The sequence below is a fragment of the Chaetodon trifascialis genome, chromosome 21 (genome assembly GCF_039877785.1).
Source record: "Chaetodon trifascialis isolate fChaTrf1 chromosome 21, fChaTrf1.hap1, whole genome shotgun sequence".
Taxonomy (NCBI): domain Eukaryota; kingdom Metazoa; phylum Chordata; class Actinopteri; order Chaetodontiformes; family Chaetodontidae; genus Chaetodon; species Chaetodon trifascialis.
In genome coordinates this window covers 4,959,376-4,985,031 of record NC_092076.1, presented here as the reverse complement: position 1 = coordinate 4,985,031, position 25,656 = coordinate 4,959,376, and the positions used below count along the sequence as shown (strand labels likewise).

Sequence of the window (25,656 nt, the reverse complement as noted above, 5' to 3'; positions counted from 1 at the left end):
AGATATCAATGCTGCCTTGTTCAAGCCCCCCCTCCTCCCCACACCCCTATCCATCAGCTTAAGCAGAGGGGAACACGGGCTGAGCTGCGGGAAGGAAGACCGAAGGGAGCGCTGGTGGTAGTGGGGTCAGACAGAGGGGCCTAACCTCGTCACAAGGCCTAAACCCTGCAGTCAGTCATTGTTGACCCGGGCCCACCCCCGCAGCCATTGTTATCCCGGCATCTCATCTCTCCGGCCGACCTCGGGGAGGTGAAAGAGACGGCGGTTAACGGACTGCTGTGCGAGTTTGATGTATGAGCCCGCGCCGAGGATTGACGTGGGAGAGATGGTGAATAGCAGGTTCCATCGGACGCAGCAGGAGTCTGGAAGTCCGAACTGTCAGATGGCTTTTTTCGCTTTATGGAGTTGTCGCGTGTGGCCAGTCGGGTCAAAAGGCCCCAGAGTGAAAAATGTGGGTGTGTCTCCGTCTGCTCGGGGCACGCTTGTTTTCCTGACAGCGACATTTAAAACTCTCTAATGTCAAGTTTGACGGGAAGCCATAGATGGAAGGTTTGGATGTTTTATTCTCCTTTTGGGCATGCTCTCTTTGGCTTGTTTTAATTCCCCTTGCCCACTGGCTAGACAGCAGTATTAACTGGAGCTAGATCCACTTTATCATTCACCCAGCCTACAGTTAAAACACCAGATAATATTTCCTCCCATATACTTTAGTTGGGTCCTGACAATTCATTATTTATGATCTATTCCAAATTACATTATCTTTCACCAGGCTTCAATTACACTGTTCCCCAAGGCTGGGAAAATGACTCAGGGTCTGCAAAGGACTGCACAAGACACAGAGAGAGAGAGACGGCGCTGATCATTTGTGTGTGCTCATCTGCGCCACGCTGAAGTGGAAGCTAATTTTTTCCAATTTCCAGACATCTGATCTGACAAGTTAATTGATTGGACATAACAAATTAAATATCTATGCAGTGATGCAAAAATACATCCTGCAGATTGTGATTGTTATTGATGATACTGTAGAGGAGGAGGGTTGATGACGCCCCATAATCAACCAATCTGCTGAATATGCAGTATAGCATCTGTGATTAGGAGCAAAATATTGCAATGTCACGTTTTAAAAAAAGCATGCTCTTAAAGCACAGGTTCAGCAGAGTGAAATCTGTTGTGTTTGTTTTCCTGCTGCTGATAGGAAGCCAAAGTGAAACTGGAACTTCCAGGTTTTGCTCCTGAAGCAAGAAACCCTAAACCAAGCTACAATGAGACTTGTAATAATATGATACGCTAAAAGTCCAGCCATGCAAATAACAGCACGCCTTGCGGCTTACCCCGTTTGTCCAGACACAGATAAAAGCCAAAAAAAGTCAAGTCATCTGCTTTTAAGGAGCGCCTGACAGACTGAGGCCAGTGAGTCAATCTCCAAAGTCCAGACACGGCGATGCAATAGCACAGCTAAACACGATCCCAGCGAAGACGAGGGGCGAACATCACGGCAGCTGATTCTTTAAATGCTAATGAATTAGCCATTAAAGAGAGCTAAATTCACAAGGAGCTCTAATTCCAAGAGTAAGCACTGCAATCATTACTCATTTATCTTGGAGTATGAGTGGTAAACCCCGGGAACACATTTCACTTTGAGTGTGATGATTACATGACTGAGAGACAGAATGAAGGAATGCCCACTGCTATCTGCACTCACGCCACGCTCCCTTGTAATTCAGTCTGACATATTTGACCAGAATTTGATCTTGAGTGGAATTCGTAATGACGTTCTGCGGGTTTTTGCAACACTTGTCAGCACAATTAGATCGGAGCTCCTCGTCCGAAGGGTCAAAGAGGTTAAAATCGTGGTTTTGTTTTGAATGTGGGATTGTACGTGATTTTAATACACGCGGTCGTTCAAATATCTTCTTACTGACTTGGACAATTATTCTCACCGAATAGATGAAAGTAGTGAAGCTGTAACCTCCACACTTTTCTTTTTTTTTTCTCCTGCAGCGTCTAATAGTGTAGTATTAGCCATCTGAGAGAGAGGATGGGAGTTGACAGAGACAGAACGACTGGGAATGAGAGGAGTGGGGAAGAAGCAGAGAGAGGGAGCATGTTTAACATGACATCTAAGTATCTAATTACCTCTGAGGCTGTGTCAGCCTCCCGGACCAGGCTGCCATGTTCACACATACACCAGCCTCCAGTCCCTGGGCCTGCCCCAGTGTCCTCTTGTGCCTTCTGTGTGATCTCCTGGAGCTCATAGGATATTTAGCGTGGTAGAGCAGGAACCTGGAAAAACAGGACGCTGCGTCATGGAAAGAGAACTGCTATGCTGTTAGAGAGGTTTTATCCTTGTTAACAGAGCATTGTGTCTCATGAATGCATAAAGGTCATGGAGCACGATGTCATACATGCAGAGTAAATATTAATAACCTTCTAAACCGCCTGATTGCATGTTCTCCTGGAATGTATAGTTCCCCGACACACTGTGCTGCTCTACAGCCTCAGAAGATGCAATATAAATATTTGACTTTATGCAATTGGTGTCGCTGATGGAGTGCTCGCCGAAGAGCGCTCCCATTCCCGTCCCCATCGCCTTCACCGGCTCCTTTTTGTCCGGCTTATTTTGGGAGAATGAGAAATGAAGGGGAAGCTCTTGCATGAGTGTGTTTGAAGATGTGCTGCAGAATGCACGCAGATGATTGCAGCGGAGGGTGGTGTCTGTTGGGACAGAGTTCAACAAAGGGAATCGTTAATACACAGCTGACAATTTTATGGATGTGCAGGCTGATGCCTTCCCATATAGTCATGTATAATTCACTCCCCTCTTTAACTTTTTATTAAGTCGAAAGAGCAGCATATTGTCCATTGTCATCAACTTTTCCTGGCTCGGTCCTTTTTTTCCTTTTTTTTTTTGTTGCTTTACTGTCCTTTTTCTGTTTAATGACAAAGACGACAGGGCAAATCTGAAAACAGAAAAGTGCCTTCCAGACAATACCACTCCATTTTACCCAGAGCGGCCACAGCGGTTAATGCTGGTGACTGCTAGGTTTTGTGATTTCATGCTGCGTCCACTTTTGTCAGTCATCACACTGTTTTCAGCGCTGTTCGGCCTGCCTGCTGTTTGTCAGGGACAGATTAGATAGGAGGAATGTTGGGAAGATTGAAAGAAAAAAAAAACATCGGCATGTGTTCTGGATCTTTTGTCACTCTGTTGGTCTCTTTCTTGTGTTGCTTCGAGGGAGTCTCACCTTCTCTTGCTCCTGTCTGTGGTTTAAGCTGTACATTTGTTACAATGTCAGACGCTCAAGAATGCCCACGGCGGCTTGCTCTATACAGTATCACAGCATAGCAAGCGTGATCCTTTCCCCTGTGCTGCATGTCACCGTGCCCTCCTTCGCTGACTTTGTCTCTCTGGCTTTGTTTGTCCCAGTGGTGACATTTCATGCCTGTCATAGCCGCCGTCTCAGCGGTAGGGCAGCGTAGAGGTGTAACTGTTAGCATAGTCACCAGCAGAGTCTATTAAAGGCAAAGAGCTGTAATTCTTCCTTTCATGCCGAGGGCCTGCCTTCACTTTCGATGACACGCACGGTGATATGTGGAGAAAACCCAGCAGCATGTGGCAGCATCCGATTTACCACTTTAGGGTTGAAGTGCCCAATATAGAGCGCTCTAATTTTCCAGTCTGCTGCATAGGATGCACTGTTTCAAGTTGTGTAATGGGATGATTCTCATTGTGTACTGCCTTTTTATGCATTTATAATTCTACTTATTCAGGCTTAACTCTGTTGGTTGTAGCTTTAAAAGTGCTACGCATAGCTCCAAGCTACGTTTGTGTATTGCGGTGGTGGCATCTGAGGGTGCTGCTGTAACTTCAAACTCTGCACACTGTGCACACACAATTAGTCAACACTCTCTCTCCACGGCATTCTTTCTGTGATTGATTCATGCAGAGATGAATTGCTACATCACACCTTTATCCCCCTCCTCCTTTCCGTTTCCTCCCACTACTCTCATCTCTGCAGCAACAAAGGAGAGTGTACACAATATTCCCAGCATGTGCTGCGGTGCACACACTTCCTCAAGCATTCTGTCAGAATGTCCAAAGGCCGATTGCAAACAAAGAAGCTCCTGTGAATGTTTATTATGTATAGGTTTTTTCCCATATACCAGAGATTATATCCTTCAGGGGAGCGCAGTGAGCAAGATGGATTGTGGAGTGTGCATATTTGCAGACCGATGGAGGAGGGGGTTTTTTTCCTGACGTTTCAGCTAGATGCACTGGCTTCATGGGATTGCATTACAATCCCTTTGCCCCCGTGTGGTTTTTCTCTTCACGTTATTGCGTCAGAGGTAATGCAGACTTTGGGTTAAGAATGACCTGGGCTGAAACATTTCACCCAAGGATATAATACATCTCTTTGGCCTTTATGCACCTCAAAGACCAACTCTCTCATAGAAAGACAATAACTTGTTTATGTTTTATACTTTTATTGCATGCTGCCAAGGCTGCTATTGTTGTGGGTGGCGTAATTGAGTCTGGGACTCCCGGTGAGAGGGAAGAGTGCAGTGCGGCTGGAAACCATCACACTTTGGTAAACCTTTGACGCCACAGTGCTTCATCTGTCCCACTACTATATGCCTGTAGATTCCCAAGATTTTCCAAGCGGTTAACACAAGATTCTTATCATTATCTCAGTGTCTGATACAAGCACAAAAGTGCTGTGTTCCCCTTTTTGCTCAACATGAGAAGCATAAAATTTCAGCGGTGTGCTCACGCCGTCGAGCTTCGCCTTTTTCCTCCAATTACGCTTTTAACTCAGCCTCTCGCCAGAGTGGCTTATCGTGTGAAAGAGAGCCAGTTGCCGTCTCTCTGTGTGAGAAATGCATAATCTGTGCTTTTCTCCCTCCTTACAAGCACTTTTATGCTAATTATACTGTATGTCTATTTACACTGTGGTTGCTAGGGAGCATTTTTCTAATTCTCTGTTTCACTTTAAAGGCAGCGCACGCTCGGATTCTCACATGCGTGAAAGGTACAGGAATAACATGTGAAAAGGGGATGAATTTCTTTTTCCAAGGGTGGTGTCAGCAGGTGGGAGAGTAATAGCAGGAAGCATGTGTGAAGAAAAGAACAGTGCAGCACCACCTCCTTTTACCTTTGGGACTTAGTAGCATGTGTAGCCAAAGAAAAGGGTCCCATGTTGTTGGTGTATTTCAATCCACCTGTTAAATGTGACCTAAAGAAGGAACTTGATGAGTTCTTTTGCATGCATGGACAGTAATAATGACAGTAATAATGTTTATTTGTATAGCACCGTTCTTAATTTACATGTTGCAAGGTGCTTGTATAAGTAAAATTAGGGTGCAGCACAGGTAGAATGAAGTTAAAAAATATTAAAACAACATAATGCAAATGCACAGCACCAATAAGCTGTGAGAGAAAACTGCAATTCCACCTACACTGTGAAAACAAGTGTGCCAAGGTGCAGCCTTAAGATTTTAAAAGAGACTATTTATAAAGTACATAAATTGGAGGTATTAAGTCACTTCACAAACTTCACAGCCTGAAAGCTCTTAAATCCTTGCACCTGTGAACAGGAAGCCATTTCTGAACACACGAACTCTCACACACAAAAGCTCTGCCTGCTCTTTGTCATATTAACACCTGGATCCCAGTGGAATCACAGATCTTTGCGGGGAGAAAAATCCCTCTTCTGGCTTACAGTATCACATTCTGTCTGGTAGTTTAACTCCTGAGCAACTGCTTACAGGAACGGCATGAGTGAGATCTTCTGCAGCACCGAGTTATTGGCCTTGCTGATTGAGTGCTGCCGGTCAAGACAGACAATCAATTTAACCAACTTTGTTTTCCTCCCGCTGCTTTGTTTTCTGTGTTTCACACCTTAGCTGTAACACTTAGGAGGGTCAGGAAGTAAAAAGAATAGCATGAAAGTGTTTCTGTAATTGGCTCCTAATTAAATTGCGTGTGTGTTGTGCAGAGAGGAAATCTGAACATTTGCATATGGGGGCGAAAGACGTGCTAAATCAAAGATGAGGTGAGCAACGTGAGTGGGAATAAAAAATCATTACAGTGTAGTTGGACCTAAAAGAAGAGATGGAAGCCTATTAATAATTAATCAACCTTCTCTTATCTTTTAATCAAGTCGATAAGAGGCAGAAAATGAATTAAGAAAAAAAGAAAGGAGGGAAATCAGTGCAATAAGAGAGGTCTCTTGTGCTTTGCCTGTTAGTACAGAAGTATCAGAATATATTGCTCAGGGTGAAGCGAGATTATTCTTTCATGGTTTTGGTGATAGATGGCATCCTCAAAATGCTCTTGTGCTATGACACTGCAGCAAATGCAGGAGAGATAGCAGTAAAGAAGATTGATTCAGAAGCTAATTTTCGAGTTGTAATTACTTTGTATCCTTCCACATATTCCAACCAGATAAATGCAGGGTCCTGCCCACACCCACTTTAGTGCAACATCCCCAGGGCAATTTCACATTAATCATCTCACTTAAGCTTTCTGCAATAGTAGTGTTTACAGTGCACATGTAGCTCCGGCCGCAGCTGACAGGGCTCCACACTGTGACCATTTTTGGACACAGCGCAACTAAATTTTATAACTAGGAACACCAGTGCGACTTGTACTGATGTGCGGGTCGACTTAGAACCAGAGGATCAAACGGGGCGGGTGAGTTCGTGCAAGTTTTACTAGAAAATATCACAGCAGCACTCAGCCCTGAGGCCAGATGCATGAAACTCATGCAAGACAGGAGTATGCATATGCATGCTTTTTATCAGATTCAGAAACATGCGTGTTTCTGTTTGAGAATACTCAATCATGGTGGAGCGGGGCACACATGCAGGAGCCATGTCTTCAAACCCCTGATTTCACATGGGAAACCAAACTGCAGTCTCCATCCGACCACACCGGCCTCCTCTATAGGTGCTCGCTCCTTATGCTACGTCATTTGATGCATTGGGAGTGGGAACCGGCTGTCTGTAGAGGACTACCCTGCACATTGAAAAATGATGCTAAAGGGGTACCCAGTGCCTTTAAAAATGACGCCAAGGGGTCCTGACGGAGCATCAGGAGAGCAGATTGATCCTTATGACCGCTGTACCACTTACATTAGATCTGTCATTGAGAAGTACTGCAAAGAAATTGTCATATTTTATCACCTGCAGATATCACAGCTGAAACATGTGACCTCCTGATGAAGTGCACACTTTCTCACCGCACACCTCATTTATAAATACCAGTTCATGCGTGGGAAGCGTTGATACATCCGGCCCCTGGCTGTCTGTCCTCGTCTCCTTCCTCAGTCCTGACAGTTGTGCTGCATAAAGCATGAAGTCGGTTTTTAAGAAGAAGAAGAAGAAGACATCCCTTTATTAGTCACAACACACAACATGCAGAGTTACGGAGGGAAACTACACACGCCATGCATAAGTGAAATTCTCTCTCCGCTTTTAACCCATCCTGGTAAGTCCTTCCTCCATGGCAGACCAGGAGTGGTGGGCTGCCAGCCGACAGCGGCGCCCGGGGACCCAGTTCCTTTTGTCACCATTGGTCAGGTGGTGATCTTCATGCATGTTTTTAGTGGGGGGTTTTTATGGAGGATACCCCAGGTGAACACGGGGAGAACGTGCAAACTCCACACAGAAAGGCCCCTTAAAGGGTAGCAGGCACCGAAGGCATGGTGGAAGACATGCCCACAGCGCCCCAGGCGGGAATCAAACCTGGAACCCAGGACCTGTGAGGCAACAGTGTTACCACTGTGCCAATGGGCCACCCTCATAACCAAAGTGTTTGTCAGAAACACTGCTAAGATGGACAAAATATGAACGTGTTGAGCTGAGCATCGGTCGATTTGAAGTGGTGCTCCTGAAATTTTCAGTCTGGAGCACCAGTGCTTCCAGTGGAAAAGCTTAGTGTGGAGCGATGGCTGAACTAAACCCTCCTCTCAATGCCAGAGGCAGAAGCAGAAACCCAAAGGCTTGTAGCTTTTCTTCCTCCAAGCCAACCTGAACATCACAGGTGAGAGAAAAAGGCTGAAAAGGAGTGCAGAGTTCGTTCTTTAGCTCTGCATCTCTGGCTCTACAGAATGCAAATATCTCTAATTTTGCCCTTTTTCTTTCTTCTTTAATGGACAGCTGGTATTTCCGCCCATGTGTAGACGTGTTTTATGACCTACATGCACCTAAACCTTTTCTTGGAAAAGGTTAAAAATGCATTTAAGAATCCACTTTGTTGTCCAGTTCCTGAAAAACTTTACTTTTTTGCTGCATTTTTATCTTTAATAACAGTATATTTAACCCTGATATTTAATAGAAATCTCTGGTGATTGACCAGAATATTTGATCGGACATTAAGTCAGATCCGCGCTGCACTCTGACATCCACATGAAGCCAAACGCTGTGAGTTAGACAGGATTCTGGCTCCGGCAGACTTTGCATTCTGACTTATATTATTTATTCATCTAATAAATGAAGGTGAAAGCTGTTGCTCTCAGCGACACCAGGCTCCCTGCTGTAAATTTACATTCATTACTTTAAAGATATTCCTCTTCTGAAATGGGCTGAGCGAGATTATATTGAACTTCTGACAGTACAGTGCAAGATCACTAAACATTGGTGGTGTATTTTTCTTGCATATCTCTAGTTTGTGTCTAAACATTGAAGATTAAAACATCCTTACGTAGGATCAGAGAGAGAAAACCTCTAATTGTCCAGTAAATACAGTAAATCCATCCACACAGAGCGCAGAAGCTGCTTCCCTCTGTATGTTTTCACACTCTCGTCTCTGTCATCGTGGCTGTAAACAGACTTGGTGTTTTCTTTTCCACCTCACTTCCTCTCCTCTCCATCCCTTCTCCTCTTCACTTCCATTTGTCTTCAGCTGGTCCATCCAGCCTTGTACAATGTCAGCCATTTAATCAGAGTGATTATCTTACCACCAGACGCTGAAATATTTATGCCTCCCAACCACAACCTGGCATTTAACAAGCAGGAAAATGGACCTGATCTCAGATGCACACAAAAGCTTATACAACGCCTCTCGCCGGTTTAATGCACAGCAACAGCCGCGCCGTGGCAACTGTTACAGCTAACCACGTGTAACCACGGTGGGATTTCTGCATGTTTGCGCCTCCAAGTTTGTATTTGTGATTTGTTGCAAAGCGACGCTGAGGCTCAGGATCTCGGTCGCAATCAGCTCAGTCAGCGTGGTGTCAGTCTGCACAGTGATTGGTCAGCATTTAGTGAGGAGCCCTCAAGGTGAGAGGTTGAGCTTCCTGGCAGGAGGCTGACTTCCTGGATGTTGGGGGTCATCTGTACATCTCAGACTGTGCCAGATGGACAAAGTCACATACTGCACTCACAGCTCACCTTACAGTGAGCTTGGTTTGTGTTGGTGGTGTTTCGCAGTCGAGTTAAATGAATGACAGCGCTGATTCCAAAAAAGCTCAGTTACAAACAAACTGTTTTAACCAACAACAGCTTTACCAAGTGTTCCTGAGCTCATGTAGTCACGTCCTTTATCCAATCATGTGTTCACAAAGTGTTGAACCTCGCTCCATCCTCGCTTGTGAACGACTGAGTCTTTCCAGGACGCCCCTTTCATACCCAATCATGACACAATCGCCTGTTACCAATCAACCTGTTTACCTGTGGAATGATCCAAACAGGTGTTTTCTGTTGCTGCATTAAATTTAGATTAAGTTATTTAGATGAAGCTAAAGTTGGAAAAATGTGGGTAGAGGGGCTTTCTGAAACTATTCAACCATCTGACAAGCACTCTGAGGCAGATACTGACTGCTCGTGTTCAGATAGAACGTGGGGCAGCATCTTGATTACATACGCAGAGTCAATGCATGAAAACCTTGTGAAGCGCTTTGGATGAAAGCGCTACATCGCTTTCATCCAAAGCGCTTCACAAGGTTTTTGCTGCTCATTCACCCATCTGCATGCACGCTCACACAGCGACGGCGGTGAGCGACCACAAAGCCAGCCGGCCGGCCGGGGTGCCAGTGGACAACCCTCTTTACCTCCTGAGCCGCAGCTGCTTATCCTGGGGCTTTATGAATCTCCGACGTAAGCTTACAGTGAGGAGACGGAGACAGATTGGAGGGAAGTGAAAGAACTGGAGGCTGATCGGAAGTGGCACACTCCCACATACAATGTCAAGTGACTTGCAAGGCTTGAAACTCTCCTCCTTCATCAGAACAGAAATATGAAGAACAGAATCAGACAATATCCAGCTCATTGAGAAAAGCATTTCGAGCTGGTGTACAAAACATCTCAAGGAGAGGTCAAGGAACATTTTCTTAAGCGTTTTTGATTATATTGCGTGAACTGAAGATTACACTTTAACCTGGTGATGCATTCAGCGGCTTAATTTGCTTTTTAGATGCTGCATCCTCACATTCAGAAACACTGAGGTGGTGTTTTGTTGTGTTTGTTTTGCTGCAGCATTGAAGTGCTGTTAAATTACCGTAACCCTCATTGCCATCATCTCATCATCTGTTGTATTTTTTAAATTATCCAGCAGGTTTAAGTGTTTTTTTGACAGTATTTCTCAAAAAGTGGGCATTTACACTGGTGAAAAGTACTTCTGCAACCAGCAGCTCCTCGTCTCAACTCTGCAGAATCTCTAATTAGACGGTCCCCAAACACTCGCTGGAACAACTGCTAAATCAAAGCCACGAGAGCATTTTAGCACTTCAGCTGTCAGGTGGAGATAAAGATTACGCTGACCTGGCCACATGTGGACCAATCGCAGTGATCTGATGTTACCAGCGAGCAGAAACCAATTTGTTGCTGCTATTTAAGAAGACGGACAGAATGGAGGGAAACTCCCATGACACAACAATCTCCGCCCAGTACTCAGGACTACTTCCTGACTATCCAATTTCCTGTCTGCCTCGGCGAGGCCAGTCGAAGCATGTGTGCGCACGTGCACGCTTGTGTTCTTGTGCGTGCACGCTTGAATACGTGGTTTGCGAGCTTTTCTCTAATTTCCTCTCTACCTGTGCCAGGCTGAATTGCTTCCTGTATGTGATTGATTTACACTTAATGGGGACACCTCTTTCTCTCCCTTGCGCTCGCTCCCACTCGCTGTCTCTCCATCTCGTCCGCCCTTGTGTAGCCTACATGACGCGATAGTAGAAACAAAACATAATAATACGATATGATAAGGGGGCCGAGGTCTGGCACCTCAACTTATCAAAAACTGTGTTATTAGAGAATGAAATGAACCAACAGCTAATGGCTGCATTCAGTTTGGCAAAAATGAATCATCAATGGGTCAGAATGAAACTCGGCACCATTAGTCAGGTAGTTTTGTCTCTGATCTATGCACGCGCTCTGACATTAATTGCACCCATCAGTTATTGCTGAGCCGCACACTTGCTTATGAAACAGCTCTGTTTTCTGTTATTTCCCAAAACGTAGCAAAGTCTTTTTTTTTCCCTTCCAAGATAAAGCAAAAGCAATAAGAGTCTTTCATAGACTTTATATCAAAGTGTGCACGGTCGTGAATAGGAAACTAAAAATAAACCACACACCAAAGAAACTCTACTTACATAATACAAATGAAAAGCAGTCTGTGTACAGTCAACTCAATTTCAGAAGTTCCCCCCAGATTTAATGCTGTAAGGGCATTGGCAGGGAAAAATATGGAACCAACAAAACATCCAATTGACATGGACATCTGAATGAAATCATTTCCTTTCCATTCACCAAGTTCATTTCCAAAGGCTAAGTAAGTTCATGTGCAAAGGCTTATTAAGAACATGCCTCGAGGCTTATTAAGCGCTTTTTTTTTTCTTTAGTTATTTCTTGGTACATTTTCTCGTCAGCCGGCCTCACGACTGTACAGAGCGTTCCAGAGGACCTTAACTGCTGCAGGATTTAGTCGCTGACAGTAAAAGAGCTCCGGGCCCGAACTCAGAGGAGCCTCAGTTGAAAGGCTGCGCTATTTCAAAGATGTGAGACTTTTGCCCTGAAACTCAGGGATTGGAGGAGCTGCTAAACTGTAGTTCCAGGAAGGTTTCCCCTTCAAAAATTCATTAGCGCTCTCCATTCTGATGATTCCAGTCTGTCCCCATTTTTCCATCTCTGTCTGCATGTCTGTCCTTCCATCTGTCCAGTCTGTGGCTGTCCATGTGTCATCTCTCTCCCTCCCCGTCTCCAGCTTTAGTTGCTGGGCAGCCAGAAGTCCCCTCTCCTCCTCTCTACCAGCGGAGTCTCAAAGGACTCCTAAAAGCAGGCTGCGCACAGTATGACGAACGTGTTGCTTGCCGTCACTGTCGCTGCCGTACAGTTTGAAAGGTTTGTGGAAAAAGACACGGCGAGGAGGAAAAAAACAGCAAAGAGTCCAAACTCAGCGGGGAGCCGGTGACATCAGACGAAGCTAGTCACCCCTCCCTGCTCCTCTGTTTGCCGTCTCATCTCTCCTCTGTCACTCCCTTCTTCCCTGCGGCCTTTGAGCTCACCCTTTTTAACCGGCTCTGCCGTTCAGCCGCTGACCTATAAAATGTGGAGCCTGTCAACATCTGTTGAAAGACACGGCGAGTGATGGTGATGATGGGATTTACACACTATTAATGATTTGGAAAGGGGAAGAGTGCGGCGGGAGAGGGAGGGGGAGGAGGAGGTGAGAGGGGGTTGGTTAATGGATGACGTGTGGATGTGTTCCAAATGTTAATGTGCCATTTTAGGACCAAAGAAAAGGTCCGTGAATGGAAAGAGAGGAAGAAATAGTGTCAGTGGTCGGGCTCAGGAGTGTGTGCGTGTCGTGGATTTAAGCCCAGAGCGACAGAGGAGTGCTGTGGAAACCCAATATCTACATTTCTGTCCCTTTGTTTCTCCTCCGCTCCATCGTCTTCTCTCTGTCTCTCATTCTTTATAAAATCATGACTGTGAGCGAAGCCTTAAATTGGATGTGATCTCAAGAGTGTCGCCTAGAAGTCGACGCTGCAGACGTGCTGAGTGAAAGGTGTGAATGCACATTGTGACACTCTGACAAATTCCTTTTGGTTATTTTTTTTACTGAAGCAGCGGAACAGTGATGTTTGCCCCATTTACTCGTCAAAATACAAAGCAAACATGGAAACCTTTGTGTGTGTGTGTGCCTGCGTGGAGGTGAACTACTGTGTTGTGGGGACTCGCCTTCCTTATGAGGACACAAACCAGCCCCCAGACTGTAAATCATTCAGCTTTAGGGTGAAGACTTGGGTTAGGGTGAGGGAACGGTTAGGCCTAGATTAAGGTTAGGGTTATGCAAGTAGTGGTTATGGTTACGGTTAGTCTCCAGGAAGTGAATGTCAGTGTATGTAATGTCCCCGAAAAGGATGGAAACACGACACAGATACGACTGCGTGTGTTTGTGTGTGTCTTTATGTATGTATGAAATCCACGTGACGCCCCTCCCGTGTGCCCGTCCCCTGGTAGTGTGTGTAAATGAATTTGTACATGTGTGCGGTGTGTTGCTGCATCTGTTTTCGTGCGTGTGTGTGTGTTGTTCTCTCACCTCCCGCTCAGCCGAGCGAGGCGAAGAAGCCGTCCTGGCGGAGCGACATGTCCATTTTTCACCCGACTCCAACATATTACCTCATTTCCCCTGGTACGAACGCCCCCTCTCCCCCCTGGCCTTACCACTCTGACCTCCATCCCTAACTCGCAAAACTCCCTGCCGTCCGCCTCCATCCCTCCTTCCAGCTCTTTATCGGCCCCTTTCTCCTCCCTCCACCCGTCTGGGGCCAGCAGCTGATGGATGGCCCTCAGGAGAGGGTTGCAGGAAGGGTCAGTCCAGCTTTCTGCAACTTTTCAGAGGCACAGCACACAGATGGAGAAAGATGAATTGAGGCGAGATCGGCGAAGATTTGAGGGAAGAGAGAAATGAAGGAAAACATGTTGAGGGCAAAGGAAATACCGAAGAAAATACTAAAAATTGTCAGTCTGTACAAACAAATCCTCCCCAGTGTTGCGCCTGCAGTCTCCACCTCCTCCTCCCATCTCTCCCCTGCCGACCACCACATCCTTATTTTTCATCACCTGCGTCTTCCCCAGCCCCATTCTGCCTCTGTTGTCTGCTGTCAGTAAAATCGACTGGGGACTGCTGTGTATTCTGGTACATGTTGGTATGGTTGCTTGAGTGTGCTCACTAAGTATTTGTTTGGGCTGTCAAGGTGTCTCCTGAGTGCCCGCTTGCCTTCTGTTGAATATTTATCACTTATTTAATGTCATTGCCCCCCCAGAGGGTTGGACTCTGCTTCAAATACCTCCCGCCCTCTTCCTCTTTCTTTCTCTCTCTTCCTTTTCTGCACACCTTTCTGTCTTGCTCTTTCATGTTTTTCTCCGTGGCGCTCGGCTTGCTATATTTTCTGGTGCACTCTGTCTGTGTCGCACCTCGACTGCTCAAACGCACATGTGCATCCATGCCTGTTGTTACCTTTTTCTTTGAATTAACGGTGAATGTACATGCTGAGACTGTTCATCATAACCGTCCACGGTTATATCGTGTTTTAAAAGCTGTATGCGTACCTTTAACATCATCGTGAGACCACTGCTGGAAACATAGTGGAGAACAAAAGCCAGAAGGAGATGTCGGGGGAGAAGGTGTACCTCTACCTGGAAGGAGAAAGAAAAAGAGCTGCAAAGAGTGAAACTTCGAAGATGAAATAGTCCCCGGTGTGTGCTTCTCCTCTCCCTTCATTCCCACTATTTATTCTCATCACTCACACCGACCTGGCACAGATAGAAGAAAGTGAGATCGGAGCGCAAGAGAAGAAAAAATGGCTTCCTTTAAAGGGCGATTCATCGCAAAAAGAGTTCGATTCCACACAGGAGCTGCGCCTCGGTAGCGTCTTTGTTCCTCGCTGAAAATGCCACCTGACAAAGCGGGTTATGGACAATAGCAGAGCGAGGAAAGACGGGCAGAGGAAGTAGGAAGCAGAATATAGGTAAGAGCATAAACAGCGAGCTTGTGGGAAATTTCATTCAATGAACGAGTGATGGAGGCGCTGAGAGTTGGCAGTGGCAGAGAAAACAATGGAGCTGTGTGAGGCTCTCTCAGATACTGCAATTCCAACACAACGCTCTCAGAGACATTGCTCTTTCTCTTTCTTCTCCGTCGGCCTCTCTTTCGGCGGTCACTTGTGTCATCTGGCCCGCTTTGTTATCCGAGATCAAAGTCTCGCATCCATCAGAAATCACATGTTTCTGCCGTTACATCACCCTGTCCGTATCTCGCTCGCTGCGTGGAGAGGCATTCTTCTGCCGCTCGGTCACAGCCTTAAATAAGAAATGTTGCTGGGCCAGCCGCTGATATTTGACACAAGGACGGCCCACGAAGACCCTGGAAAGCAGACAGTTCAAACAGGCGGCCTCAGATTCATGCTCCTGAGCTTGGGCTGAACAATTAATCGTCTTTAGATGAAATTCACTCAATGCTGTTATCAGTATGTTGCAGACAAAAACCACCAATCAAATGCCATAATTTGAATTAGAGAATTATTGGGTCTTAAATCTAACATCTTATGCTGAATGTGTGTATTTTAGCTGTAGAAAAGTTTGGTTTTGTGACTGAAAATCAAAGCCAGAGAGGTATGAATGTGCCTTGTTTAACCGTGCAGACCACAAACACAGGCCTGCAGAACGCTTTATCCAATAATCACAATATAAACTGCAATTGCGTACTTTCCTCGAATGGCTCACGCTGAGCACACTCGCATGGGTTCCTCGCCGTGCGCACACACACACACACACACGCCCACGCACGCCGCCCCCGACTGTGTCGCAGCCGTACGCTCGGCCCCGCTGCAATCTAAAGTTCTTTAATTCCCATCGGCTCTATTAGAAGTCAGGACAGTAGCGCTCTCCCCCCATCTTGAAGCCATTTTGTCAGGAAATGGTATAATTCCCTCATCTGGATCCAATTACAGCCAGGCGGACTGCTATTCCTGTGATGCCTGTACAGTGTAATTAAGGGGTTTGTGTCTCACAGCCAGCCACAACTCAGCTTTCTTTCTCTCTTTACCTTCCTGTCCTCTGTTGCTTTTTTTTCCCGCTTTACCCCACGCCACTTCTCAGGAATCTCACTCGTGCCCACTGGCAACGCTACACACACCACCACGCACACACACACACACATTCATACGTTTCTGCATCATTTCTGTGGAGTGCAGAGACCGTATGTGTTCAGCTTGGCCGGGCAAAGCGTTATTTTAAAAATATCTGATCCAGACTGGACGATGGCGAGCTACAACTGTAAAAATCCTTTACAGTATTTACAGTCCCACTGCTTCTGTCTGTACTGGACGAGTTCCTTTTACCACATATTAGCCTCGTTTCCTCGGAGGAGAAGTGCGTGCCAGTGTGAAAGTGTAGTTTCTGGCAAAGCCCTCACACCCACAGCTCGGCCTGTACCTGTCATTTTTCTTGCTGTTGAAGCTCCTGTTGAGGTTTTTCAATGAAGCTCAATTAGAATAAGCCTATCATTGGATTAAATGGGTATTTTTTATTAAATATATATAATATCAGCTTTCTTAAATGAATGAAACTTTCATGTTTTGTCAACATAACACCTATAAATACATATTAATATACCTCTACACTTGTACTTATTATTTTATTATTTTATCCATACCGATTGAGTATTTTTATTTTATTTATGTATTTATGATTATGATCATGAGTGGTTGATGTGTACTCATGTGTTGCTCCCTGTGTTTCACAGCTGTTGCCCCATTGGGGACAAATAAAGGTTTGATTGATTGATATGCATTCTCTCTGTCAGTAGTCTCCCACAGTGTCCCGCCCACAGCGTTAGCTGTTATGTTTTTGGTGATTTGGACCAACAGTAGTGGAGCCGGACGCAGGCAAACAGTGCAAGAGTCTTTTAATGCACAAACAGGAAATTCAGCTGGCTAAGGAGGAATGATAGATCCAGCTCTTCTAACCCTCAGCAGAGGAGACAGGAGTCGGCGGTCCACGGGGAGACAAGAGGGACGTGGCTTACACACAGGAGACAGAGACCAAGACACACAGCGAGACACATCCGAGCAGACCGGAATCATCTGGCGACGAGGTGGAGAGATGACCAGGATTTCATGGAGAGGTTGATTACTGATGATGAGAAACAGGTGTGTCCTCCGCTGAAGACCAGAGCAGGTGGACCATTGGCCAGCCCCGCCTCCTGCCACACGAGCTGCAAGAGCACCACAAGAGAAAAAAACAAAACAAAGACAACAACAAAACCCCAGACCCTGACATAAAAGCCACGTGAGCGAGCTTTGCTTCAAGGCTACTATAACTGAAGATGAGCGTCGCAGTCCTCTGCGCTAAAGTTGATTGAGAATTCAAAGCTTGGAAGCGTCAAACTCTTCAGTACGGGCCGACAAAGTAACTCATGAGAAGTTTTTCATGCTACCTGCACGGTCAAGGTTTTTCAAGTCGGAGGAAGCTATTACATTTTAGTTTTGTCACACGGCCTGCGAGTAGCCTCTGCATCAGCAAACCTCCAGCACCACCTGTTTTTGAGAGATTGCACGAATGAGATTGTGAGTTTTCCCAACTGGAGCTTAAAAGTGTGATTAAACTAAGTATGATAGTTTCAGGGTGTGTGAGCAGAACACATGACTCCGATTTCCAGGGTGCATTTTTACCCTCAACCCACATCACTTCTTTGCCAAAGAGCAGTAAGACGGAGCCAGTGAAGAAGAAAAAACAAAACGTCATGGAATCTCATTAAAATACCTCACCGGCTAGACCTCCCCGCCACTTCAGCTCTCAAAGTGGAACGATATGCTTTGTACAGCAGGGAGAGCGGATGGCATCGTTCCTGAACCTCGTGTGTGTGTGTGTGTGTGTGTGTGTGTGTGTGTGTGTGTGTGTGTGTGTGTGTGTGTGTGTGTGTGTGTGTGTGTGTGTGTGTGAGGAGGGGGGTCGTTTTATGGACGTGACACACACGGCACTGTAGAGGCCTGCATTCCAGGAGGCCAAACATGGGCATGAATGGTGGCTGTCCCAGATAACACACATATACTGCACACACCACTCTGTATACACAAACAAACACATGGACTCACACACAAGCTGAGTATACACACACACACACACACACACACACACACACACACACACACACTGCCTGCACCGTGATCTTGAAACCCTGAGTCTGTGTCATTGGGAAATCAATATGCCTTGCTTTTTCGTCAGATTAATTAGTGACTGGTGGATGGAGCTGTGTGTGTGTGTCTGTGGGGTATAAGTGTGTACAGTGTGTGTGTATGTGTGTGTTGTTTATATGTGCACTATCAATCTATCAATCTGATTTGCTTTATGCATGTCTGTTTGCTCCTCCTGTTGTTTGCATGTTTTCACACGCAAAATTAAGATGGCGTCTGTTTACTTTCCACGAGGTAAACAAGCTGTATAATAATCTCTGAACACTGGGCAGCTTGTGATGATGTCACTAATACCACTGCAAGCTAGCAGCACTTAAGCGACTCTGTGACAAACAATAGCGTTGTCGTATAACCAGATTAGCCCAAAGCCCTGTGTCCTGGAGGCCCACTTCTGGCACCTCCACTGAGGATGAGTGTAATCCTTCAGGCCTTTATGCACCTGCTCGGTGACAACACGGCGCAGTGGTATGTAATGAAATGCTGTGCTGCACTAGACAATGTACTGAAAAACACTGAGACACAACAGCTACACAGTGCTTCAAAGCATGACACACTGGCACGCAATGTACGGCAACATATTACAGCCACGACCGAACCGGCACAATATGAATCAATGCAAAGATTTATTTATGTATATGGAAAGAAATTAAATTGAAACTCTATCAGTATAATGCAGACCAGCGCAACAACGCCTTTAACTATGAACTCAGGAGTAAAGACATAATTGAATTTCTGACAATGTCAATAATTGAACTTCACTCACTTCATAAAGGTAGAACAGGGCAGAGCTTTTGTATTTTATAGACTGTACAGGTGTACCGAATAAAGTGGCCACTGAGTGCATCGCCCAGTATTCCAGTGAATTATGTCTGTATGGGATGACTCCTCATCTCATGATTTACACAAACATTCATTGCCACTTTTGTGCCTTATAAATGACAAGGTGGAAAGTTTCCACCGGGCGTCCAGCGTCCACGTTCCGTCCGCGGCCGATGACGGAGCTGCCGTGCCCACTGGGCACGCTCCGTCTGGGTTTCAGAAGAGTCTCACAGGCATCTATCCGCTCTGCTCCACAGAGAAGACGCGCCAAGTCTATTTTTGCATCAGACTTGGCGCGTGATTGAGCCAGACAGGAAGTCAGACACAGGAACGGTGTCGTGAAGCTGCTAAATTTTCAAAATAAAACACCATGTGCAGACCCTCAATTGTACGCAATTAAAACAGAAAAACAAAAGAAACTGACTACAAAGTCGACTCATGGTAGAAGCACGAATATCAGGGAAAAATGACCAAAAATCAGCAAATTTACAATAGAAGGCAGAGAAAACTCTCTGGGGATTGCAGGCACGTGGACAACGGAACAAAAACGCGTAGCATACGTCACCTCTTGAAGACTTTTATGCAATTCATCCACAAAAAAAGGTTGCCGTGTTTTTGTTTTGCTGTTGTTGACGATCTTGTCTGGGTTGCCTTCACTGCTCTGCATTTGGATCTGTGAAATCAGCCTCCAGTTGCTTGGATTGCTTTTAAACGGGCAGTTTAATCTGAATCCAGGAGATCTTAAAAAACCCCGAGTGCACTCCAAAAAAAAACATGCCCACCCCGAGGCTAGCTGAAACGAGGTAGTCTGAGTTTTTTTTTTCAGTCTAACTGCGATACGGTTCGTGACTAATCATAATGCCTGCATGCTATGATGAAATCATTCGTGGGATTCTGTCCCAGAAAATGCAGGATGATATTACATTTATTTCCAACTTGATGCCATTTCAGCGTTCTCCATTTTCTTTTACACATCTTGTTTCCTGGTTGAAACGGTGCACTTTGAAAGTGTTGTGCAGATGGACTGTGATTTGAAACAGCAGTGCACAAGAGTGAAAGCAAGCCAGCAGGGTTACAGTATGTGCAGCACTTTGGCTCAAACTAAAGGATACAGCTGTCATTGCCATCTCCTCCAACACTAACTGGCCTATACCCAGTCTCACACAGCCATTTAAGATAAGCAAAGGTCAGCTTCCAGGCTGGAGGGGGACTTACACTTAATAAACCCATTGCACAGATTCACAGGTGATGAAATGCTTAGCTCAATGAATGCGGTATGACCCGCCCACGAAGACTCACCGGACAGATGTAACCTGTGTTCAGATACTGAATGCAAATCAATGTTAAGCCTTCAGTGATGGAGGGATTGTTAGCCATCAGCTGCACCCCAAGTTCAGAGTATGTCGATGTCAGCCTTCAGGGGCGAAGGCCAAGGAAAGGTCGCTGAGAATAAATAGAGATGATTGCCTGAAAGCTTGCAGCGGCTGGAATTTTACTGATTAGACATGATGCCAGTGCCTTCCTCTCCAGGTTCCTTCATGCCTGGACTGAAACGGCTTGCAGGTTTGTTTCATACAAGATTTTTTCCGTGTTTTAATTCCAACAAAAGTGTGCTACTTGCTTATGAGTCACTTTAGATATGCTGATCTTCATACACTTGGATGAAGGTTTGTCCTTGATCAAAGGTTTTCAAACTATGAGCGTCCCTCCCCAGTTGAAGGAGGGACAGATGTGAGGCGAAGTGAGGTGAAAGAGTCAAAATTCAATCTTCTTTCATTCAGTCAGATCTGAACATACAGATATTACGCACCTTTGCAAATAAACATCCACAAGTCCAGAAAGCACAGGAAAGAGACCAGAACTCGCCTGAGAAACGTCACATTTTTCAGTTTTCAGCAGTATATTTATATAATAGTAATATTTGTCTTTACATCCGTGGGTACGTTGCAAACAGGAACTGCTAATGACTCATTCGGCATTGTTCTAATAGCCCCAGTATAAACAAATAAAGGCTTGTGAGCTAACTGCTAATCTGCAGAAAGAAATCAAAATTACTCTTTTATGCATGACTTGTCCCTAACTCTGTCTTTAATTTTGTTATATTTAATCCTAAAAATGTCTGACTGCATAAAGTTTTGAGCTCAGCTTTGATATTTCAAGGCACCCATAGATGAATATACTGCAATCCACATCACACCATTGGCCTCTTTTAACTTGTTCTTTATCTTGTCGGTCTTTCTTGGGATCTGTTCTTCACAATGGTGATCCCCATTTTCATCTTATTTTTCCCTGTCACAAGTAATTTCATCCTCCTGAAAGCCCCCACTGTCTCTCACGCCGGTCCGTCCTGGCCAGCGATGAAGATAATGTAGAATTTCCAATCAGTTCCACTGCCGTCCAGAATGGGCCGCCTCCACAGCTCCGAAGTATATGAAATTAATTTGTAGTAACTTCAAACATTAGATGAAGTCCGCGCATGCAGAACGGGGTACACATGGCAGGGGAATTGAGAAGTCCAAATATTTTTGCTTCATGTGGAAAGACGGCGGTTAACAGAGGATTTCATCCCTTGTAAAATATAATTAAGTTCACAATGAGGGAATCATGAAAAATTTCAAGCCCATTTGAGCAAAGAATTAATCGTGTCTCCGCGTTCATGCCGTATTTGTGTTTGGGCATCAACCCAGCCTTGACTCCATCAATACCAGTGAACGGCAGACTCACAGCATCCGTCTGTATCCAGTGATTCGTGCATCTCTGAACTGTAACCGTATCACCTTTCCGCCGTTTCCTCCATCAGATTACTATTGACCTATTATTGCAGCAACAGCATCAGAGTCTGCTTCTAATATATATAGTTATCGGATCTTTAGAGCAAAGGTTCTCAAACTTCATTTCTTGGCTTCCATGTGGCCACAACTTCAGCTGAGTGTGACACACTGACACAGTTGATTATCAATATGTCCACTTTTATGTCCCTGTTCACCCCAGGCCAGTATTTGAGAACTGCAACATTGCAGTCATTACTGACAGCGAGTGGGGTCTGGGCGGAGTGTGTCCCTGGCTCACATTACTGTAGCCTGTGCGACCAAATGGCATAATAGAGTTAGAAAATCAATGGAAGTCTGGGAATATAGAGCAGAGTGTGCACCGTGTCCAGTGCCACTCCCTGTCCTGGTTAAGTGTGTCACTCTGGTGCAGGATGGTGACGTTCAGACCTGAAAGCTGCAGGCGTTTCAGCTTTTTCTACTTCGCTACAGCAATAAGAAATATACTGTAGGACAAAACTCTCTGTTGTTGTTTTTTATTTGCTGTATTTTTGTCATTTAAAGCTGAACTGCAGGACTTTTACATTTCAATGAATGTCTGTTATGTTCAATTTTCTCAGTATAGAGGAGTTTTTAAAGTCTGCAGCAACAAAGTAAGCTACAGGAAGGAGGAATACGATGAATTCGATGGCGTCATTAAGCGTGTCATCAGTGGTTGTGTAATTACTCTCACAGCCAGAAGGGGGAGACAAAAGTTCCTCACTACAGCTTTAAAAGTATCGTTCTTGCAGCCTGAAGTCCTTGATGCGCTGCCACTCTTTCAGGGCACTTCACGTCCCGAAGTTGCAAGTATTTATCCTCCCTGTCTACGTTTTTCTTTCTTTTTCTGCTTTTTCATCTGATCTAGTTCCGTTTCGTACATCCTGCAATGTGGACCCTTCAGTCTCAGGCCTCTGCAGGCCAGCATGAGGTGAAGACTTTGCCTTTATGTTAGATATGAGATTTAATTAATGCATTTATTGAAAATGCCGTCTCCGACAATTCGCCCTTGCCCTGCTAAATTCTACAGACATTAACAAAAGACGGAGCTGGAGGAACATCACGACCGGAGGTAATTAATAAATTACAGTCAGTAATTAGGATTTGAAGTCAGTTATCACGATTGCCAGCAATGAAGCTAACATGCAGTAATCTAAGAAGACGCACAACGTGAATACAGGCCAGTTATTAGCAGTTTTCTGACCAAACCTGCATATTGTTCAGATATAATAATATAAATATATGTGCTGCAAACGTAGAGTAGTGGAGGTGAATCATTTGCGGTGCGCACAGCAGTGAAAAATTAGGTGTATTAAAAACACCTGCTTGCAGAAAGAGCCCTCGCTGATATAAATGATTCAAAAACATGTTTTCAACAGCTTTCGTAGCGACATCTCAGCAGAAACTAGTTCCAGTGAAAGCTGTTGAAAGTGTGTCCTTTGGATTATCTACAGTAACACTGTCTCTGAAAGACAACAGACACTGCAGCTGGGTTTTTTTTGTTTGTTTTGTTTTTCATGCAACGTTTCAGTGTTTTGCAATTCTGATCGTAAGTTTTGGTTCTTCTCCGTCTTATTGGTCGTTAATTGTGGCGTTCTGTCCCTTTTTTATGCATCTTTGTCTCATTTTCCATTTTATTTTCCCGTTTTTGTGTTTGTTCTATGTCCTTTTTTGCATCTGACGTCTTTGTTGTAAAGCACTCTGAGCTGCATTTCTTGAGCACCAGTCAAACCTAAAATGAGGAAAACGTGATGGAAATATGACATTTGTTTGTTTATGTTTGTGCCTATTTGTTGTCTGCTTCCATTGTGCTCTCATCGATACGCCAACTTTTGTCCCTAAAAACTTTTTCTCAATATTTAGACTCTTTTTTTGTCATTTCGACTCCAGCAAATTGAAACCGTGCCTAAAAACAGGTGCATGGAAACGTGCTTACTGTCACTGTTTGGGAGTGCATTGCTCATTCTTCCCAGGCTGCACTTGAAGTGACCGCACAGATTTATCTCTGCTATCAGCTATTTAAAAGCTAACAGTTACTACATTGAGTGTTATTATTGGGCGAGTTTAACAGCTGGAAAATGTGTTACGGGACATACTGGCGTACATTAGTCTCCGCTTTGGAGTAAGCAATCACTCTCACACACACACGCACACAAACACAGACAGATGTTCGCTTATTCCCTTGAGGACGACAGAATGGAAATAGATATTCCCACCTTACGGGAATGCCAGTTTCCCCCGCCGCGTTTAATTGGCAGCCACGCTCTTATCAAGCCCACACAGTTAAGCACAAAGTCCGATTTTGTATCCTTTAACTGTGACTCAAAATACACATCTCACACAAAATGAAACCTTTCCTCCGTCTCCGCGTTGAATACGTCTGCCTGCTTCCCCTCAGCTTTTCTTTCAGATGTCTTAAGAATTTCCACCAGCTATGGCTTGTGAAAATCTTTAGTCAGGCTGTCAGTGTTCTGAGTCATGCCTGCCAGACAGCATCCTTTGATTCAGACTATAACACCTGGGAATACCTACAGTATGTGCGTTTGTGCCTCTCATGGGAGCGCCATTTCATTACTTCCTTCAGCCGTCATATAGACTCAAGTTTATTTCCCTCCCCCAGGCAGAGTAAATCTGGTCCAGGGCCAGGCAGCCACACCATGGAGCAGTGCTATAAACCCAAGCCTAATCGTCCCGGCCCCTGTAAGTGGTTTTACCTTCAGGGAGCCGTTTTGCTCCGGACAGACATGATCAGGTGCTACGGGCATGACCAATAGCGGCTCCGCATTGTCACCCAAGAGCAAAGTGACCCCTTCGCCTTTCAAGCCACATTTCCCACCCCACCAAACCCGGCCCATAAAAGTGGCATTGTAAATACATAACTCTTTTATAGGGACAAATCACTTAGTGCATGAAATGTAGTTGTATTTCTTCGTGGTAGGTAACCTCTGGTTCCTTCTATTAGGCTAAAGGGAGAATCTTTACTTACGCCATTACCTGTTGCAGTTTTCTTCTTAGATTTTGGGCTTCGACTTCTGTCTGAAAAACTGCGGTGCTGTCACAACTCTCCGTTATCTCTGTTAACATTTGCAAACACCCACTACATCTGTGCATCTATTACATGTTTTTTTACTGTGCTTATATATTTTTTTATATGTTCCACCGTGCAATAGTACAAAACCACTGTTTGCCATCCATATCTTACTCATTTTGCATCCCTTTTCTTGTCTATTTGTTCTTTTCTCCCCCTCCTTTTTGTTCTTGCTGTCTGCAACAGCTAGACTTCCCTGGCATGGGATCAGAAAAAGCTTTGTAAGCTTTTATTTAGTTTTGGAATGTAATTATCACATCATTTTCAGTGACTAACTAAGTATGCACTTGAGTTGTGTCTTATGCTGCATGACTTTCAGTACAAAATGATGCATCCGTTTTTAATTCTTCTCTAAATGATTATTCCATTAAGGAAATATCTGATCAGAGAATAATCAAGGCTATAAATCTGACCGTGCATTCGCTGCCAGCTCGCGGTGCTCGCTTCCAGCTCTCAGCGCTGCAGACACTTTCACACCTCGTCCTTGTATCTACATGCTGTAGAGGTGTGATGTTTGCACAAATTGCTCTAGCATGCCAACTATAGTCTGTTTATATACTGCGTCAAGCCCTTGTTTCACCTTGCCATCGCAGGTATTCAGCATAATGAAGTCTATTAGAGGCAGCCTATGTGTTGCACCTGAATGCCAGTGTTAATTACTCCTTTAATGGACTTGGTGTTCCTGTGGCTTCGTCTCTGACGGCAACCTTCACAACATTAATTGGAACTCCCCCACCTTCACAAGAGG

At 45.0% G+C, this 25,656-nt stretch overlaps 1 protein-coding gene across 1 annotated transcript in view; it reads left to right on the top strand.

The window, feature by feature from the left end:
* The window catches only part of sdk2b (sidekick cell adhesion molecule 2b), a 249,802-nt gene that overhangs the window by 88,523 nt on the left and 135,623 nt on the right, over positions 1-25,656 (top strand). The gene's annotated exons all lie outside the window — the stretch shown is intronic.